Genomic DNA, 19,582 nt, shown 5'->3' on the forward strand with positions numbered 1-19,582 from the left:
TGTCTCTGCTTTTGAATATGCTATCTAGGTTGGTCATAACTTTCCTTCCAAGGAGTAAGCGTCTTCTAATTTCATGGCTGCAGTCACCATCTGCAGTGATTTTGGAGCCCCCAAAAATAAAGTCTGACACTGTTTCCACTATTTCCCATGAAATGATGGGACTGGATGCCATGATCTTAGTTTTCTGAATGTTGAGCTTTAAGTCAACTTTTTCACTCTCCACTTTCACTTTCATCAAGAGGCTTTTTAGTTCCTCTTCACTTTTTGCCCTAAGGGTGGTGTCATATGCATATCTGAGGTTGTTGATATTTCTCCTGGCAATCTTGATTCCAACTTGTGTTTCTTCCAGTCCGGCATTTCTCATGATGTACTCTGCATAGAAGTTAAATAAGCAGGGTGACAATATACAGCCTTGACGTACTCCTTTTCCTATTTGGAACCAGTCTGTTGTTCCATGTCCAGTTCTAACTGTTGCTTCCTGACCTGCACACAGATTTCTCAAGAGGCAGGTCAGGTGGTCTGGGATTCCCACCTCTTTCAGAATTTTCCACAGTTTATTGTGATCCACATAGTCAAAAGCTTTGGCTTAATCAATAAAGCAGAAATAGATGTTTTTCTGGAACTCTCTTGCTTTTTCGATGATCCAGCGGATGTTGGCAATTTAATCTCTGGTTCCTCTGCCTTTTCTAAAACCAGCTTGAACATCAGATTCAGATTCAATGGGAGTTGGACTTCAACATATCAATAGGGACACATAGACATTCAATCCATATATGTAGGCACAGTCCAGGAGCACTAGTCCAAGATTATTTGATGATGGGCGTTTTTGTCTATATGGTGATGTCTTATTCATGACTTACCCCTGGGACTTGAGAACAACTAGGTATGCATTGTTAAAGAAAATCTGTCTTGTTCAAGTAAAATCTTGGATAAGATGGATTCTGTGAAGACTACCAATTAGATTTTGATTCCAGAGTTATCTTTTAAACTTGCAAAAGATAATAGGGAAAAATATATGGGGAAAAAAATCTTTTAATGAACTCATAGCCCTCTTTGGAGATCCAGATCACAAAGCATGGTTTGTGGACATGACGGTCAGATCTTTTTCTACCTGTAGGTGTCCTTGGAAGATGGGACATTGGGAGGACTGTCTGCCCACACATTACAGCACTGAACCCTTGTGACACTCAGTACCTGGCTATCTAGGCCTCTTGCCCCTTACTCATTCAATATAACTAGAAATTTCCCAGGCAAGACAGAATGAATGAGATCTCCACAGTCTCTTTCTTTTTTAATTAATTAATTTTTAATTGGAGGATAATTGCTTTACGATATTATGTTGGTTTCTACAATACATCAATATGAATCAGCCGTAGGCATGCATGTGTTGCCTCCCTCTTGAACCTTCCTCCCATCTCCCACCCCATCCCACCACTCTAGGTTGTCACAGAGCACTGGGTTTGAGCTTCCTGCATCATACAGCAAATCTATTTTACATATGGTAAATAAAAACAAAAATAAACAAATGGAACCTAATTAAACTTAAAAGCTTTTGCACAGCAAAGGAAACTATAAACAAGGTGAGAAGACAACCCTCAGAATGGGAGAAAATAATAATAAATAATGTTTAAAAACTGATAAAGGAATAATTTCTAAAATATACAAGCAGCTCAACCAATAAAAAAGTGGGCAGAAGACCTAAACAGACATTTCTCCAAAGAAGACACACAGATGGCCAACACATGAAAAGATGCTCAACATCACTCATTAGTAGAGACATGCCAATCCACTGGCTCTTTCTGCAAATATATTTTCCGGGGCTCACGCCAGTCTGCTTGAAAACATTTCACCTTTGCTTCTTGGTCATTTCCATCAAGACTGTTTTTCTAGGAGTGACTGCCCACAGACATTCTGTACTTTTTGTTTTGTTGAGATTGCTTTTAAGTACTAGCTCTCCTCGGCCTTAGCACACAGAGACCTTGAACATGGGACTCCCTGCATGCCAGTCACTGTGAGTTCCCCAAGTACCAGGAAGGGAGCAATGGGCTCAATTTCCCTCCCAACGTGTGCCTTGGAGGTAGGTTTAGATCAACACTAGGACACACAGCACGTGACACCTCAGAGCTTCACATCCAGCTGAATCCTTAGAAGGGTAACCTTTAGACCTTTCTTGAAATAATGTCCTGGGAGGAGATCCAGGAAGTGCTTGCAATATATTCAATATATTTACTGTGTTCTCAGGTCATGAGATGTTTAATGTTGATCATGTAGCTTTGAATGCTCTTTGGGGCTATTTCCACAAATTCAATGAGAAACTTCAGTTGGAAACTTGATTTTTTTCTTCCTCCAAGGTATTTTTGCCTCCAGATTACCCTGGGCCTTCTTTCAATAGCACATGCCCACCAAGACACACTGCTTTGTCATCCTTCCTGCTGGTTGTCCTAAAATCCCGCTGCTGGGTGGAACCTCTAATGCCCGCCTAAGCTGCTAAAACCTGCAACAACTCACAAAAATGCAAAAAGGAACAGAAAACATCAGGAGGTAATCAAAAGAAACAACACCTCCAGAAACTGTTCATCATACGACTCGGTTTTTATTGCATTTACTTGTAATAATGTCCACAGTTGATTTCTCCTGATTTAGGTGTTTGTCTTGAATAAACATATTATTGCAGGTCTTTAAAATTTTTTTAAGAGAAATCTGCTGTTGATTTTTCTTAAGCACTCACCAGTTTACTATGAATATCCTGACTGAATATGCTGCCAAGAAATGAACCCGAGACACACCTAAAATAGAGGCTCTGGCAAAGGTCCCAGCAGCGGGTACTGTTGACCGGGGAGAGCTCACTTCTCAGAGATGACTAACACCAAGGCGACAGCCGGTCCTTCACCCAGTCACATTCCTCCTTTCCTGTGCAGAGAACTCCAGTAGGCACATAATTTAACAAAAAATCCTTTAATTCTGACTTTGGCAAGGAAAGAGAAACAAACCTCTAGAGCCACAAACTCGCGCCACAGGACGCACTCAGCCTATGTTTATGTAACACTGGGATTCTCGAGTCACATGTGACGCGAAAAACAGCCGTGCCATGCACAGCAGTGAGAATAACCTGAACAGCCCGCACCAGGCTGGGTGCAAAGTTGCTGAGGCAGCAGCACTTGCAAAATAAGACGGAACACAGCCATCACTGAGAGAGGTGCCCTGAGGTCACCAACAGGTCTCCCAGGGCTGCTTGTGAGACCTGGGGAAAGTGCTATCAGAAACTCGGTGGAAAAGAAACCAGTATCTCCCCATTATCCAGCATTCTCAAATGTATTTCCTCCCCTTTCATTTTTCTAAATCTCCTATGACATCTTCCGAACTACAGTCCCAGCGTACACACATGGGAACTATAGCTTTGTACCCTTGGAATCCTAATACGATAGTAAAGTTCTCATTAAGGAGGATCCCTGAGTCCTGAGTTCATCTGTGATTCTTTGAAAATGTAATTTAATTCCTTTTAAAAAGGAAAGAACTTAACATCGGAGGTTTACTTTGTTAGAGGGTAACAGGAGCCCTTAGAAATGTGCATATTCCCCCACATATGCTTTGGTGTGGGTGACACACGGCCAGTGCAAACCCTGTGTTGAATACCAACCATTCCTGCCAGCTGCTCTGACCCTCTGGGAAGCAGGTGCCAGGAAGGCTTGCAACATATTCCCCTGCTCAGAGCCACAGACAATCCAGAAGGGCAGCCGCCATCTACCCCAGCTCTCTGAGGACACAGCTCAGGGGGCAGGGCATCTCTAGGGAGTTTCCTGTACTAGTCACTGACTCCACAGCATCCCATGGAGAGTGGTCATTTCACTGACCTCCCCTACATCCATTCCAGCCCCAAATGATTGGTTTAATCATGGAATCCCAGTCTTCTTGTTGGTTACAGGTAGAGGAATGGGCATATGACCCAATTCTATCTGGCTGGATTAGGGAGATCTTCACTTAGGGATGTGTCTGGGTAGAATTTATGGCTTCTATGGGGTTCCAGAAAAAAAAGAAAAACCCTCAGAGATGGAGTTTCACATTCAGGTGATTTCTGGAGGGGTTTTCTTGGGAGTGACAACTATAAGAAAGTGAATAAAGCAAGACTGGGTTGAAAGAGAAGTTCACTGGTCGAGTTGTCTACATGAAGACCTCTGCCAACACAGTGCTCACTGTGGGACTGAGATAGCTACTCTGAGGCAACGCCAAAAGGGACTCAGGAACTGGGGTATTTTCCTCTTGCATCTGGTCACTGTGTGGGCTGTCTGTGGGGAGCAGGCATCACCAGCTATGAGACCCCTTTCCTAGGAGGGATTCAGCGGTGAGCCATGGGCAGCAGGACCACCAACAGCCAGGAGAAGGAGCGCCTGAGTCCTGAAGGGGTTGTCTGGGCATCACACTGCCATCTACTACAATATGTCCCTGTGCTGCTCAGAGTCACCAGCTTCATGTTCTAAGTTCACTTTCTGGGGAGCATCTCCTCCAGTATTCTGCTTTGTGTTCTTCCCAGGGAAACAAGCTAAGAAAATTGCTGGAGGGACCACAGCCCCAGTCACTACAACTTGTCTTCAGGCCACAACCAATACCATCTCCCTCCTCCATTATCCAGCCAAGATTCTCCTCACTCTGGGCTAGCACGTCTGCTGGTCACATATCGTGTGCTGGTCCAGAACCTCCTCCTTGAGGATCCAGGCTTTCACTTACCAAGCCCTTCTCAGACTATGGTCACAACAAAGTCTATTTACTGTCAAAGTCAGCCAAGTACCAACTGGACCACCTGGATGTACACACCCTACTCTTACCAAGTGAAGCAGTCCTGTTTCCTTCTGACAATCAGGACCAATGCCCCTGTCAGGATGCCAATCTCTTGGCAAGAAGAATTCAAAGTGACTGGACAAAAAACTACACTTAAGTTTAATAAGACTCTTGCTATGACTCCTGTTGGAAGCATCTCCTCTGGGAATAAGATCTCTAGAGCCACAGAACTTAAGGCTACTGAAAGGAGAAACACAGACTATTCCTCAAACGAGTCATAGGCGTGATGGTAAGCAGGTACATGCCCACTTTCTCCCCTTGTTTCCTAGACTTGCATTCTCAAGCACCATATTGGAGACTCAGTGCCAAGGAATGGCAGAGTCTATTTCTAAATTGGCACTATACTGGGCCTTCTCAAGTCATTTTTTATTAAACATTTATTTTGTATTGGAGTATGGCCGATTAGCAATGTTACACCAGTTTCAGGTGGACTCAAGTCTTTTTAACAGTCCCATCAGGTCATAGGTTTCTGGTTGATATGATAAGCAATAAGATCAGAGGATCCCGTGGACATGTGTCCACTGCCCCATATCTCTTTTGCTATAAATCGGGTTCCTTTGTCTGAAAGGACATGGTGTGGTATTATTTGTAAGTCATCAGAGGTTGAGGCTTTATAAGCAGGAAAGTCAAACCCTTAACTAGAATTTAAATCAATTTTAGTTACCATAAATTTCTTCCCTTCTTGAGTGGAAGGGATCCAATGTAATCAACTCATCATCAAGTGTCTGGTTAGTTTATTGAGGGCTGACTATCTTCATGCGTCAGGTTGGTATTCTGACAGCAATGGAAGCTAGATCAGTCCTGGTTAGTGGAGCCAGTTCCGTGAGACTCATGCATGAGCTCGCTCCTAACACCACTGCTATGCTCTTTGTGTACTCACTGTAATAGGGAAGAAACTTTTGTATTCTATTACAAGTTAATCCCTAAAGAAAAATTGCCTATAAGCTTAAATTAGACATAATGGTCCATCTCTGGGAACCTTGCTTCCCAGGTAATGAGAATTAAGCTAAAATACCTTTGTTTCGCTTACAGGAAACATCCTAACCAGGCCCACCTATGAATGACTGCAGGGAGGAAGAAATTAACACATCCCCTCTGGAGGAACCAGGAAGTGCTTGACTTTACTCCCTCCCCTTCTGTACAAAAAGAGCCTGAATTCTAACTCTGGTAAGATGGTTCTTTGGGGCACGAGTTCACCATCCTCTTGGTTTGCTGACTTTCTGAATAAAGTCATTATTCCTTGCCTCAACAACTCATCTCTTGATTGTTGGCCTGTTTGGCAGTGAGCATTACCAGCTCAGGCTCAGTAACACCAGTGTGCAAACACCAAGGTGGCTCATATACAAGGCTGGTTGATGCCAACTGGCCAATCTTCTAATTGGTCGTTTTGTTCTTTGTGTGACAAGTGCTCTTTGGTGGGTGTCAGTGCATAACTCAGAGTTTTGCACACATCATAATCACACCCATAGATCTGTATACATGTCTACCTTCCAGACCTCCTCATGCCCAGTCTTTTAATCACTCTCTTTAGGCTCCTCATCAAAAGCCAAGTCATATAAAATGGCCCATGATTCCAAATATATTCTTATAAGTTACTTCTTTCTCCTCATAAGGCAAATTTCCAAGGAAACTACTCAAAACTCTGACCTCTTGAAGAACTGCCAATTACCATTTTATTTCCAGGTGAGGCTGTAGTGTAGTAGAAGCCCATTTTGGCCTTGAACCCACAGACCAATCTATTGGTTTCTATTCATAAATCAGACGCTTCTTCCTCCATGAGTTGAATCTCCCATTTGGTGGTAGGTATGAGTTGAGGGAGAGATATGGGTGCAGCAGTTAGAGGTAACATGAGGACCTGAAATGAATATTCATGTTGCTTACTTTGCTCTTCATCCAAGCCTGTCTCCAGTTCCAGAAACATCACATTCATGTCATGGTGGAGTACTGTTTGGCCCATCCAACCACTGATGTAGTCAATTGGACAGAACCAAGTACATGGTAGACAGTGCTGACCATATAATAAGGCAGCACTTCACCTCTGCCAGGGTCACCCAGCATCTTAGGAGCTGGTTTTTGAATGGCATATTATCCTCTTCTGTAAGAGGCATGATCTTGCTCCAACACCCTAGGGAGTCTATGTCTCTCTTGCCACAAGGTGTCTTCTCCCACCACAAATATACCTGTATGGAGTGCTATGTGGCATATGCTTCAGCCCATTTTCACCTCATCCTGAACCTGCTGCAGAGATCTTTTCTGCTTTGGACCTCACTCAAAACTGGCAGCCTTTTGTGTCATTCAGCATATGGGCTAGAAAATCCTTCCACCCTATGGCATATGCTTCTGTCAGAATGTCTTGAGGATACCAGACATTGTGCTTCCTTCATTGTGCTGCAAAGTTCAAGAATCAATGACTTGGCTACTTTAAACAGATATCCTGGCTTATCCCAGTCTTTCAGAACCCAAAATATCTTACTCTGCAGTGGGCCTTTGAATCCTCACTATATTTATTTCATCCTGTGGAGCACATGTGTCTTGCTGAGGTCTCAGGCATATTTGTCACTTCTTGCTCATCTAGTCTGGTTAACAGGATGCTGCTAATATAGTAGACCAGTGCAAGGTCACAGAATGTTTTGATGGTCTTTGTCACTTTAGACTATATTATGACTGAGAGAAGGAAAGCTAATAGCCATAGGAAAACACTGTTTATGTGTCCTATTGTTCATCCCATGTGAATGGAAATTGCTTCTGACCCGCCTTCCTAATAGGAATGGAAAAGAATGCATCCATTAGAATAGTGGCTGCATACTATGTTCCTGAGTCCATTTTAATATACTTTTTCAAATATACTTAGTTTGGCACAGCAGTTTCAACTAAGCCTACTATTTGGTAGATCTTGGAATATTCCTCTGGTATTCCCCAGAAGTAGTTTGATGGTTGTTGGGCCTGACTGGTAAATGGGGATGTGATTAGTGATCACCACTTTTGCATCTTCTAGGTATCTATCATTTTCCCCAGGATGTGATACTGTTTAACTTTACCACTCTCTTCACTGAAACAGGGGATGATTCTACTTGGCCTTCCTCAACGTGATAGGTCTTATACCACAGGCCAAGGACCTACTGTGAAAATTCTTCCAACCATCCATTTCAAAATCATACCTTCAGGGACTTGTGAAATGCCTACCAAATGGATTTGCAGGCCCAGTGGACCCATCGTGAGACTGAGTTGGAACAGGAGTTCATTTGTTTACCAGATATTTCCACTCTGATAGGAAGGTCATAAAGATGCTTCAGATTTTGGTTATTAATGTCAACTCAGGTCCTGGGTCCCAAAGTCTTTAAAATGGCATGATCTTCTCTTTTCCCCTAGAGTTAACTGAATAAAGTATCACAAGTCAGTCTGGGGAAGGATTATCACAGGGATCAACAAACTTTTTCTGTAAAGGTCTAGCATGTATGTATTTTTGGCTTTTCAGGTTACATGAACTCTGTTGCAACTATTCACCTTTGCTGGCATAGCACAAAGCAGACATAGGCAATATGTAAATAATGGGAGTGACTGTGTTCTACTGTTATTTACAAAAACAGACAGTGGGCTGGATTTGGCCCATAGGCCGTAATTTGCCGACCCCATAGCTCTCTGCTGGCCAGATCCCCGTGTCTGCCATCCCAACTTCATTGTTCATTGTGATAATTGCACCCACCTTAACTTGGGCAGTTCAGCACCTCCACCTAGTTTCTGTTATTTCTGGATCCTATTGTTTCCATTTCTATCAGAGAACTTGATTCTGTAACAGCATCTCTGCTCCTGAGCCTCAGATGTCTTTAAAATGTCTCTTCTGTGGGAATGTGAATTGATACAGCCACTATGGAAGACGGTATAGAGATTCCTTAAAAAACTAGGAATAAAACCACCATATGACCCAGCAATCCCACTCCTAGGCATATACTCTGAGGAAATCAAAATGTGAAAAAAAACACATGTATCCCAATGTTCATTGCAGCACAATTTACAATAGCTAGATGAATGGATAAAGAAGCTGTGGTAATATACACAATGGTATATTGCTTAGTCGTAAAAAAGGAACATATTTGAGTCAGTTCTAATGAGGTGGTTGAACCTAGAGCCTATTATACACAGTGAAGTAAATCATAAAGAAAGATAAATAATGTATACTAATGCATATATATGGAATCTAGAAAGATGGTACTGCTGAATTTATCTGTAAGGCAGCAATGGAGAAACAGACATAGAGAACAGACTTATGGATGTGGGGAGAGGAGAGGAGAAGTGGAGATGTATGGAGAGAGTAACATGGAAGCTAACATTACCATATGTAAAATAGATAGGCAATGGGAATTTACTTATGTCTCAGGGGACTCAAACAGGGGCTCTGTATCAACTAGAGGGGTGGGATGGGGAAGGAGATGGGAGGAAGGTTCAAGAGGGAAGGGACATATGTACACCTAAGGTTGATTCGTGTTGATGTTTGACAGAAAACAACAAAATTCTGTAAAGCAATATCCTTCAATTAAAAAATAAATTAATCACCTCTGAGCTCCTTAATGATGCCCTTTCACAGGGCACTTCCTACTGATTTTGAAAGAAGTTCCTTCTGAATTCTTGCATGGATCCTATTTGACTCATGGCACTCCCAGCCTTACTTTATATCCACTCTACCATGTGACTTCTCCCAGCCTGTTGATCTCTTCTGCCACTTCTTGCCAAGGTGGGGCTGGTATTTCCACATCTCTTAGTATGGGCACTTTTTCAAGCTTTCAAGAAACCTCCATCAGAAGGTCAGCATCATATCCTGGAGTCCTCTGACAAGGTGTTAGGTCCTAGATCAGGTTTCCCAGGTGGGGCAGTGGTAAAGAATCTGTCTGCCAATGCAGGAGCCGCAGGAGACATCTGTTCAATCCCTGGGTTAGGAAGATCCCCTGGAGTAAGAAATGGCAACCCACTCCAGTATTCTAGCCTGGAAAATCCCACGATCAGAGGAGCCTGGTGGGCTACAGTCCATGGGGTTGCAAAAAGTTGGGCACAACTGAGCATGAGCATAGATCCTAGATCAGGGAGATTATTTCTATACTAATGAACTCTTCTTATCCAACTTTGTGTTCCCCTTTTATTGAGCCAATACCCTCAGGATCCACCCACTAGATTCTCTTCTGTTTCCTAATGGTTCATGTTGGTGAGATTCCCCCAGCTCTTGAAGGTCATGGTCTCTCTCCTCCTTTGCACTGCTTCCCTGGCCAGATGAGATTGTGACTTGATCTTCATTATTTGTCTGGTATCCAAGAGGATAGAGTCCCTTGGACTGCAAGGAGATCAAACAATTTGAGCCTAAAGAAATCAATCCTGAATATTCACTGGAAGGACTTATGCTGAAGCTCCAATACTTTGGCCACATAATGCGAAGACTTGACTCATTGGAAAAGACCCTTCTGGGAAAGATTGAGGCAGGAGGAGAAGGGTGTGATAGGATGAGATGGTTGGATGGTATCATGATGGACTCAATGAACATGAGTTTGAGCAAACTCCCAGAGATGGTGAAGGACAGGGAAGTCTGGCATGCTGCAGTCCATGGGACCCCAAAGAGTTGGACATGACTGAGCAGCTGAAAAATAACCAGGAGGATAGGAGTGGTAGATCCTGAGAAAGCCATGTGTTATCTTGCATTCTCCTCCCCAGTATCTGATTCTACTTTTCCACTGATAAAAGTTTTAACAATTGCACTGCTACTGATTGCCAAGGGCTATTATCAGTGATGAGGTCCTTATCAACAGCTGAGTGACAAGCGGTCTTTATCCAAAATATCATGTTAGATCAGGTTCCTAGGACCACTCCTCATGCATACTCTCTTGGAGTGAGTTCTTTGGGAGAAATATTCAGTAGCAGGGTTTTAAAGACAAGAGATTTATCAGGGAGTGCCCGCAAGAACACAATCTGTAAAGAATGGAGGGAAACAGCATTGAGCCGAGTGGGAAGTTGAACTACACTTGGTTGCAGCAAGATGTGAATCTGTCTAAAGGGGAACTGGGACTAGCACTGGTTACGAGGGAAGTAAAGTCTCCATAACCAAAGAAGTGTTCAGATGGCATAGCCCAGTGTCTGCTGCAGATGCCTCATTCTTTAGAGGAAGGTCCAACAAGAGAAGGTCCCTATCTTCCTTTGGAAATTGCCATGCCTGGATAAGGTGCTCACAAAGACATAACCTGTATTGTTCCCATGAAGGAAGCTGCTCACGGCAAAGCGGCAGATGTCAGAGACAGAGAAAACCTGATCCCTGTGATTCTGTTGCTGGAGCTGAAAGGTCCTGCTGCTTAAATAGAATTAGTTTTCTCTTTCTTAAAGAGGCAATCATTGTGACTGCTGTGGGAAAGAACAAGTGACACTGGTGGTAACGAGCCCGCCTGCCACTACTGGACACATGAGACGCAGGTTTCATCCTGGGTTGGGAAGATCCCCTGGAGAAGGGCATGGCAACCCACTGCAGTATTCTTGCCTGGAGAATCCCATGAACAGAGGAGCCTGGCATGTTATAGTCCATAGGGTCGTGAAGAGTCGGACGTGACTGAAGCAACTTAACGCACACATACCCAGTTTCAAAAATGTATTTACAGAAAGTTCAAATGATGGATGGAGGAAATGGAAGAGAGAATAGGCAAAAATGATTGAATTTTTTTCTGATCATGGTCTTGCATTTCAAAAGAAAATACTATAATGAAATAGGGAATGATATTGTTGAAATATATTAATGTTCTTTTCTTTTTTTGCATCTGATCTCACTTCACTCTGCCAAAAGCATTCATTTGCACCAGCGATTGAATACAAAAAAGAATGATTCAATATCGGACTCTAACATCCAGAAAAGAATTTTCAAATCCACAGAAAAATATTCATTCTGAAAGCCAAGGATTTTCAATTTTTTTTTATTTTTTTAAGGTTCCATTAAGATCCAGATGTGGGCAATGTGAGATTCAAATTTAGTGTTAGCCAGGGCTGGAGAGACAAGGATGTGATACAAAGTAAAATCTGTTGTTACAAATCTTCATGAAGAGAGATGAGATAGAAACAGAGGAGAAGAGAGAAGGAAGATGGGAAGAGAGACATCTGCATCCCATCTTTTCTCCCAAGTTACTCAAGGACCTAAGGGAGTGTGGTAAGTGGATGAAAGGAAAACTCAAATCAAAGACACATTCCCCATTTGGAACCCCTGGTAGTGCTCACTCATCTGTGTGCAGGTGATGAAATGAAATAGCTTAAATGTAGCGAGATGAATGAGATTAACATAGTGTCCTTGCGTCCTCATATGCATTCCCTAAGGGACCCAGATGTTCCTGTGTGCTCTGGAAAAGAGATGCCATTGGCCTCAGGGAGGTTATGGGCCACAGACCCTAGAGATCATTCAGAGACGTTCAAGGATACCAAGGTCTGGGGATCAATAAGAAAGGCTGGAGATAGGGACTCCAATGAAGGTGTGGACAAAACACCCCAGGGAGCCAGATGAGACTAGAGTTCATTGACAAGCCACAAAGAAGAGAAACCAGGTGAATTTCAAGGACATCAGATCTAATGCTCTATCTTTTCTGTCCATACAATTTTTCAGGCAAGAATACTGGAGTGGGTTGCCATTTCCTCTTCCAAAGGATCTTCCTAACCCAGGAATCAAACCCATCTCCTGCACTGCTTACATTGGCAGGCAGATTCTTTACCACTGAGCTACTTTGGAAGGCTTTTCCTATCACTCAGTCAGTTCAGTTCAGTTCAGTGGCTCAGTCATGTCCGACTCTTTGCGACCCCATGAATCGCAGCACGCCAGGCCTCCCTGTCCATCACCAACTCCCGGAGTTCACTCAAACTCACATCCATCGAGTGGGTGATGCCATCCAGCCATCTCATCCTCTGTTGTCCCCTTCTCCCCTTGCCCCCAATCCCTCCCAGCATCAGAGTCTTTTCCAATGAGTCAACTCTTCGCATGAGGTGGCCAAAGTACTGGAGTTTCAGCTTTAGCATCATTCCTTCCAAAGAACACCCAGGACTGATCTCCTTTAGAATAGACTGGTTGGATTTCCTTGCAGTCCAAGGGACTCTCAAGAGTCTTCTCCAACATCACAGTTCAAAAGCATCAATTCTTTGGCGCTCAGCCTTCTTCACAGTCCAACTCTCGCATCCGTACATGATTACTGGAAAAACCATAGCCTTGACTAGATGGACCTTTGTTGGCAAAGTAATGTCTCTGCTTTTGAATGTGCTATCTAGGTTGGTCATAACTTTTCTTCCAACAGTAAGCGTCTTTTAATTTCATAGCTGCAATCACCATCTGCCATGATTTTGGAGCCCCAAAAAATAAAGTCTGACACTGTTTCCACTGTTTCCCCATCTATTTCCCATGAAGTTTCAAAAATATATTGCCCACTGTTAGATTGGAGACAGGAATGAAAAAGAGGAATTCTTGAAGAAACAATTTCTCAAAAGAGACTCTACTCTCATCAAAACGATGCAGTTTAAATCTCAAAAGACTATTTTGTTAATTTACTTGAAATTATATTTTATTGTTCACCATTTAAAAAATTTTTTTTATTCACAAAAGTAAGATGTAATCATTGCAAAAATTAGTTCCTTTGGAAATTAAGAAAAAAGATTAAAGAGGAAAACATGTGGCCTGTCCTCTTATCCCTATTAACATTTTAGCCTCTCTTTTTTCTCTTATGGACATTTTAACTTTCTATTAATTTTTATTGTGGTATAGTTATTTTACAATGTTGTGTTAATTTCTGCTGTACTGCAAAATGAATCAGCTATACTTATATATTATCCCCTCTTTTATTACTTTTCTTCCCATTTAGATCACCACAGAACACTGAGTAGAGTTCCCTGTGCTATATGTTCGATTCTCATTAGTCATCCTTTTGTGAAGTGAAGTGAAAGTTGCTCAGTTGTGTCTGACTCTTTGCGATCCTGTGAACTATAGCCCACCAGGCTTCTCTACCCATGGAATTCTCCAGGAAAGAACACTGGAGTGGGTTGCCATTCTCTTCTCCAGGGGACTTTCCTGACCAGGGATCAAACCTGGGTCTCTCACATTGCAGGCAGATTCTTTACCATCTGAGCAATGGGGGAAGCCCCCATGATATCTAGTCAGTTCTCATTAGTTATCTATTTTATACGTAACAGTATACATGTTGATCCACCTTGGTATCCATACATTTGTTCTCTACATCTGTGCCTCTCTTTCTACTTTGCAAGTAAGTCCATCTGTATAATTTTTCTAGAGTCCATATATAAGGAATTTATATATTTGTTTTTCTCTTTCTGAAATACTTTGCTCTGTATGACCGTCTCTAGGTCTATCCACATCTCTGCAAATGGCACAATTCTGTTCCTTTTTATGACCGAGTAATATTCCACCGTATATATGTACCACATCTTCTTTACCCACTCCTCTTTTGATGGACAAGTAGGTTGCTTCCCTCTCCTGACTATTGTAAATAGTGCTGCAATGAACATTGGGGTGCATGTATCTTTTTGAATTATTATGGTTTCCTCAGGTTTGCCCAGGAGTGGGATTGCTGTGTCTTACGGTAGCTCTATTTTTAGTTGTTTTTTTTTTTTTAATTGGAGGATAATTGCTTTACAATATTGTGTTCATTTCTGCCATACATCAACATGAATCAGTTTTAGGTGTACATATGGAAAGGAGAAGGAAGGACGAATTGAAAGAGTAACACTGAAATATACACATTACCATATTTTTAGTTTTTAAAGGAACCACTATACAGTTTTCCATCCATAGATGGAGATAGACCTCAAATATGCAGATGACACGACCCTTATGGCAGAAAGTGAAGAACTAACGAGCCTCTTGATGAAAGTGAAAGAGGACAGTGAAAAAGTTGGCTTAAAGCTCAACATTCAGAAAACAAAGATTATGACATCCAGTCCCATCAGTTCAGTTCAGTTCAGTCGCTCAGTTGTGTCTGACTCTTTGCAACCCATGAATTGCAGCACGACAGGCCTCCCTGTCCATCACCAACTCCTGGAGTTCACTCAGACTCACATCCATCGAGTCAGTGATGCCATCCAGCCATCTCATCCTCTGTCATCCCCTTCTCCTCCTGCCCGCAATCCCTCCCAGCATCAGAGTCTTTTCCAATGAGTCAACTCTTAGCATGAGGTGGCAAATAGATGGAGAAACAGTGGAAACAGTTGAAACAAACAGTGGAAACAGTGGCAGACTTTATTTTTTTGGGCTCCAAAATCACTGCAGATGGTGACTGCAGCCATGAAATTAAAAGATGCTTACTCCTTGGAAGGAAAGCTATGACCAACCTAGACAGCATATTAAAGAGCAGAGAGGTTACTTTGCCAACAAAGGTCCATCTAGTCAAGGCTATGGTTTTTCCAGTAGTCATGTATGGATGTGAGACTTGGACTATAAAGAAAGCTGAGTGCCGAAGAATTGATGCTTTTGAACTGTGGTATTGAAGAAGACTCTTGAGAGTCCCTTGGACTGCAAGGAGATCCAACCAGTCCATCCTAAAGAAAATCAGTCCTGAATGTTCATTGGAAGGACTGATGCTGAAGCTGAAACTCCAATACTTTGGCCACCTGATGCGAAGAGTTGACTCACTAGAAAAAACCCTGATGCTGGGAAAGATTGAAGGCAAGAGGAGAAGGGGACGACAGAGGATGAGACGGTTGGATGGCATCACTGACCCAATGGACATGAGTTTGAATAAACTCTGGGAGTTGGTGATGGACAGGGAGGCCTGGCATGCTGCAGTTCATGGGGTCGCAGAGTCAGACACGACTGAGTGACTGAACTGAACTGAACTATACAGTTCACAGTGTCTGTATCAATTCGCATTAAGACAGTAATATTTTAAATGTGCATTGTACTGTCTGAATGCAAGGGAGTCAGGCAGCACCCTGCTTATATCCCCTCAGGCTGTATCCACATCCTGCAGAATCCCCTCCAGCAGGAGTAGGTTTGAAATGCCAGAAAACCAAAAGGTCTCAGGAGCAGCCCTCAGCGGGATGGTCAGGAATCAACATGTTAATACCCAGCTCCTCCCTCAGGTTGGGGTAGTTCTCAGCACATGTGCTACACAGGCTCCCAGAACTCCCCAAGCTCCTGTCCCCTTGGTGGTTAATGTGCTCATAACACACATCTCAGTAGCTGCCTGCCCCTCTCAGCTTCTTGGGATTTCCCCTCTCACATAAACTGCTTGCACTTACATTTTCTGAGTTTTCCTCTGGGAAGCCTAGGCTAAGATACTTGAAAGCCATCACTCCTTTACCTAGTGAGATGGGAGCCCATTAGGACCATTAGATCTGCTACTATCAAAAGAAGCTATATTGGTTTTGCACACCCAAGGCAACGAGAATAAATCTTCACAGCATTTTTAAAGCATTTTTTTTTTTTGTATTGCAAAAGCATCATTCATTTAGGCAACAAAGATTGATTTAGTTAAAATTCATTTCAGTTCACTTCATTCGCTCAGTCGTGTCCAATTCTTTTCAACCCCATGGACTGCAGCACACCAGGCCTCCCTGTCCATTACCAACTCCTGGAGCTTGCTCAAACTCATGTCCATTGAGTCTGTTATACTATCCAACCATCTCATCCTCTGTTGTCCCCTTCTCCTTCTGCATTCAATCTTTCCCAGCATCAGCGTCTTTTCAAATGAGTCAGCTCTTTGCATCGGGTGGCCAAAGTATTGGAATTTCAGCTTCAGCATCAGTCCATCCAACGAATATTCAGGACTGATTTCCTTTAGGATGGGCTGGTTGGATCTCCTTGCAGTCCAAGGGACTCTCAAGAGTCTTCTCCAACACCACAGTTCAAAAGCATCAATTCTTCAAATTAGGTATAAGCAGTTATGTAGGTCAATTTGGAATGTTCTGTAGTAATATGAAATTAGAATACACAAAATTCTCATGACTACATTCATTCTTCTTCCCCATCACTGTCTTCTGAGCTGATCATTTGAGCCCATGTGCTCTTGCTTTTCTATTCACGTCTGGTAAAGAATCCAACAAAATAGTCAATATTAAGTATAGAAGTTCTTTAATGAATAACACAATCATGCAGGACTTCCCTGGTGGTCCATTGGTTAAGAATGCATTGCAGGGGATGTGGGTTTGATCCCTGGTTGGGGAACTAAGATCTCACATGGCTCTGGGTAACTAAGCCAATGTACCACACCTGGAGAGTCCATGCACTCACCGCAGGCCACAACTAAGATCTGACGAAGCTAAATATATACATAAATAAAGAAAAATACAATCATACAATGCACAGTCATTTATTACAGATCCACCCTGTGACAAATTCTCTGTGAATGAATGAATGAATATATGAATGGTGGGGTCTCTGCTCTAAGGACTGTCATCCTAAAATAGATGTAAGCATTAACTCAAATTGATTCAGTGTGACAAGTGCTCTAATGGGGGACTACAGAAGAGAGAGAAACTTCCCCTTGAGGCATAAAGGTTTGTTAAGGAAAAGAAGACATCAGTCAGTTATTTCCCCAGTTTCACTAGAAAGATTTATTCCAAACCCAGTGGCCTAGACAGTAGGCATTTATTTTTCTCACTCACCGGTAAGTAGACAACAGTTTGTTGGCTTTGGCTCAAGGCTATGGCTTGATTCCAGGTCTGTTACATTTCTCCTGCTCAATGAAGCATTGTCTCATTGTGAAAAAAAAGAGTACAGTATCCAAAAGAGCACATATAAACCTGCAGTGCCTCTCCAAGCATCAGAGCTGGCACTCTGTCACTTCTGCCTGTATTTCACTGGCCACAGCACACATTTGGCCAGTCATAAGGTCCCTAAGATAGGAATGTAAACTGCACACCAAGGGTAGAAGGAGGGCTGGATATCTGTGCGCATAATCCAATATATCCCAAGGATTGATGGAGGGAAAAAAGCTCCAGACAGAAACAACAATGAAACACCATTCCTCTCACATGTCCAGGTCATTTGTTTAGTGGAAACAGGTGTAGACACATATCAGCAAGTTTCAGTTATCCTTTCAGATCAGATCAGATCAGTCACTCAGTCGTGTCCGACTCTTTGTGACCCCATGAATCGCAGCACGCCAGGGCTCCCTGTCCATCACCAACTCCCAGAGTTCACCCAAACTCACATCCATCGAGTTGGTGATGCCATCCAGCCATCTCATCCTCTGTCGTCCCCTTCTCCTCCTGCCCCCAATCCCTCTCAGCATCAGAGTTTTTTCCAATGAGTCAACTCTTCGCATGAGGTGGCCAAAGGACTGGAGTTTCAGCTTTAGCATCATTCCTTCCAAAGAAATCCCAGGGCTGATCTCCTTCAGAATGGACTGGTTGGATCTCCTTGAAGTCCAAGGGACTCTCAAGAGTCTTCTCCAACACCACAGTTCAAAAGCATCAATTCTTCGGCGCTCAGCCTTCTTCACAGTCCAACTCTCACATCCATACATGATTACTGGAAAAACCATAGCCTTGACTAGACAAACCTTTGTTGGCAAAGTAATGTCTCTGCTTTTGAATGTGCTATCTAGGTTAGTCATAACTTTCTGTCAATCTACTGCAAACCAATGAGCACCACATCAGTAGCCCCCAAAAGACACTGAAGTAGCTTGAAAAGTCACCTGGAGAGTCACGGTAGAAGAAATAGGGGCCCATCACTACTGTGCTCTAACTTAATTTGCAGACCTTGAAGACCTCAGGATTTTCAGAGAATCCCAATGTGGTAGAATAAAAAAAACACATTTGCTTGTTCTTCTGTCTCCTGGAACACAACTCCTAAAACCCTTGAAATCTCCAGGGTGATAAGAGTGGGTGCAATGACTGGGGCCCCTGTGTAGCTTCAAGATGGGGCCTATTTTCCATAAATACCAAAGTGTAATCCAAGGGTTAGAATTTTTGACTCCAACCCCTGACTTCTCCCTCTCCAGGGAGGGGAGATTGAGTTCAGTCACCAATGTCTGAAGATTTAATCAATGGTGCCTAAATTATGAAATCTACATGGTGGTTGCTGGTTTAGTTGCTAAGTCATGTCTGACTCTTGTGACCCCATGGACTGTAGCCCAGCAGGTACTTCTGTCCATGGGATTTCCTAGGCAAGAATTCTGGAGTGAGTTGCCATTTCCTTCTCCCGGAGATCTCCCCAACCCAGGGATTGAACCCAGTCTCCTGCATTGCAGGCAGATTCTTTACCAACTGAGCCACCTGGAGCAATGAGGTTCAGGAAGCTTCCAAGTTAGTGAATACATCAAGATGCTGAGAAGTCATGGGTGCCCTGAGCCCCTTCCGCATGCCCTGACCTACGTATCTCTTCCTTCTGGCCATTCCAGAGTTGCATCTTTTATCACAAGCTGATAAAAGTAAGTAAAATACTTTCCTGAGTTCTGCAAGTTGTTCTAGCAAATTATCACATCTAAGGAGATGGTTTTAGGAACCCCCAGATTTTAGCCAGTTGGTCAATTCAGGTGATAACCTGGCATTTGCAACCAACATCCGACAGGAAGCTCTCTTGTTGGACTAAACCCTTAACCTGTAGGGTCTGCACTAGTTCCAGGTAGTTAGTGTCAGAATTGAATTAAATTGTTACACACCCAGTTGTGTCCACAGAGAACTGGAGAACTACTTGGCCTGAGAAAAAACCCACACATTTGGTGTCAGAAGTGTGAGTAAAAACAACTAAGAGTTACTTTATGAAGGTGAGACTTATGAATGAGGCCTAGGAGAGAAGTGG

Source organism: Bos indicus, chromosome 8 (assembly GCF_029378745.1).
Source record: "Bos indicus isolate NIAB-ARS_2022 breed Sahiwal x Tharparkar chromosome 8, NIAB-ARS_B.indTharparkar_mat_pri_1.0, whole genome shotgun sequence".
NCBI classification, from domain to species: Eukaryota; Metazoa; Chordata; class Mammalia; order Artiodactyla; family Bovidae; genus Bos; species Bos indicus.